This window comes from Euprymna scolopes, chromosome 36, assembly GCF_053919585.1.
Source record: "Euprymna scolopes isolate OS-2025 chromosome 36, ASM5391958v1, whole genome shotgun sequence".
Classification (NCBI taxonomy): Eukaryota; Metazoa; Mollusca; class Cephalopoda; order Sepiida; family Sepiolidae; genus Euprymna; species Euprymna scolopes.
Genome location: NC_136517.1, coordinates 97,089,909 through 97,092,408, shown reverse-complemented (window position 1 = coordinate 97,092,408; position 2,500 = coordinate 97,089,909). Strand labels below are relative to the sequence as shown.

Here is a 2,500-nt window from a genome sequence, read left to right as displayed (position 1 = left end):
GCCTATTCGTGACCACACACACACACACGCACACACACGTGCAGCTTTATATTATATATGTGTGTGTGTGTTATATATTATTTCCTTGTTTAAAGCCTTCTAATCTCTTCTGACATAATCAATATCATTTTATTATAACGCACAAAATTCTGTGCATGTTCTATTCATAATTGATTGCATTCATTGCATCGTTTTGTTGGGCGAATGTATTTTTCGATGACAGCGAAAATGTTTTTCGCTTGAAAGCGAATCAAAAAATTCCTCTGGTCATGACGAAAATGCCTCCAAGAATTTTTTGACCATTGTTGAAATATCTTTTCTCTTTATTCGCAATATTGTTATTGTTTTATTATTTTTTTCGTTTGTGTCATTTGCTGAAAGATAAATTCTGCTGAAATACTTGCCTTTTTCGTCATGACATTTTTTCAGAGCCTCTCATAGTTGGACGCTTGTGAATGGCACACACACAAATGATAATAAAATAAGTAATAATAATAATAATAATAATAAATCAACAATGAAACGAAGAATGGGATTTCTTTATATTGCATACACTCGCACACCAAAGCTAAAAAAGATCAAACGGATTTGAGGAAGAGTTCTTTGAGGTTTTGGACGATCACACCCTCCTAATAATACCAAATCTGCGTGATTCCGTAAAATCACACACACACACACACACACACACACACACACACACCACACACACACACACACACACACACACACACACTGATTCATTCCAAGTCTTAAATAATTAGCCTAATCGAATGATGATGATGATAATAATAATAATAATAATAATAAAAATGCTATCGAAAGAGGTGGAGAGAGAGTTAGATGTCTGGGGAGACTTATTGTCACTCAGCTTCCAGAGAACACCACAAGTTTCCAATCAGATCTTTTATGACTTGTGAGAAAGCTCCATGTGAGCGAATAATAATAATAACTAGCGGGACCTGTGGAAATTCCACAGCGGCATCTTTCATGTGTTATATATTTTGCTGCTGGGCATTCTGTGGACATTCAGCGTGAATAGTGACCGAGTAATCTGAAAACTGTAACATACTAGCAGGACCCGTGGAAATTCCACGGTAGTTAAACATTTTTAAAACACGTTATAAATAAAATGAATAAATAATAAAACAAAATAAATAACGACGCATTTAAAACATTTTTTTAGCAAATTATTTTTTTTTTAACTTTTTAGAAGTGATTTAATTTTTTTTTTTTTTTTAGATTTTTTCAATGAAAATTCAACACACAACACTGTTTTGTTTGGTAATTTTGTTTGATTAATTTGTATATATAAATTATAAGAAACAAATATCAATTCACTTGCACATTTTTTTATTTTTTAAAAAGAAACTATAATAATAAAAATATTACAGTTTCTTCTCACCATTACTTTCTAAATTATAAAATAAAATAGCCAATTTAAAACCGTAGACAGACAGCCATGTTTTTTTTTTTTTTTAAATTTTTGGAGAGGAAATGGTTTTAATGATTTTTAACTTATAAAGAGCGACTATAAAGGGAAATAATTCGTTTCTCATTAATTAATGTTTGCGATGATGATGGTTTTTCGAACAAGTAAATTTATATTTAGATAATAGTAAACCTCTTCATTTAATAAGATAATTGATAAATCTACTGCTATGGAAGAACGCGAGAAACGTTTGCTTAAGCATTGAAAATGTTTTTACGTTATTGATTTCGTTATTATTAAATAAGGAATTATTTGCATTAAAATTCACCTCGTATTATGCATCTAAAATTGAGAAAAACACACTTGAAAAGTGTCTACGTTATATGAAACGCCCGTATGGAAAACAATATGATAATCGAATTTGCCCTGATGTCAAGTTTTAACTCGAAATGATTTTTCATTTTTTTTTAATAATAATAATAATAATAATAATAATAATAATAATAATAATAATAATAATAATAATAATAATATAAGCATATATACGACATGATCACGTTGACACTCCAGTTCCCGTCTGATCACTGAAGTTAAGCAACGTTGAACCTGGTCAGTACTAAACTGGGTGACCATTTGGGAATTCCAGGTGCTGTATGTGCTCTCTGCTTATCTCAGCATTGTTTCCAGTCAGTCTTGGCCCTCTCCTTGTTACTAAACCCAAGCATTGCCGATTCTGGAGAGGTGTGGTCGGGGATTGCGCAACCCATGCCTCACAATTACAGGGATGTCCATTGTCTCTTGAGACTGAGCGGAAGCATGAAAAAAAGAAAAAAAAAAAGAAGGTAAAACTACTTAAAAATGCCAAAACAGGTTTTGTTTAACCACATTCTTCCATGGCCGCGATCTTTATAAATTACCATGAATAAATTTCAAATACAAAATTGATTGTTTAAAAAGCGGAATGATGGTTTGTTTGCCATTGTTTCGATAGTTAAACAGTTGAAATAATTTTTTGTGATGTCTGAGATCGAGTTAGGGTTAATTTCTAATGGATTCTGATATCAAACAAAA

The 2,500-nt window shown here is 31.4% G+C and overlaps 1 protein-coding gene and 1 pseudogene across 1 annotated transcript in view; both read left to right on the top strand.

Moving 5' to 3' along the window:
- LOC145260694 (prospero homeobox protein 1-like) overlaps window positions 1-2,500 on the top strand; it is a 164,153-nt gene that overhangs the window by 58,899 nt on the left and 102,754 nt on the right. The window lies entirely within an intron of this gene.
- LOC145260731 (5S ribosomal RNA) lies at window positions 1,970-2,087 on the top strand (annotated as a pseudogene).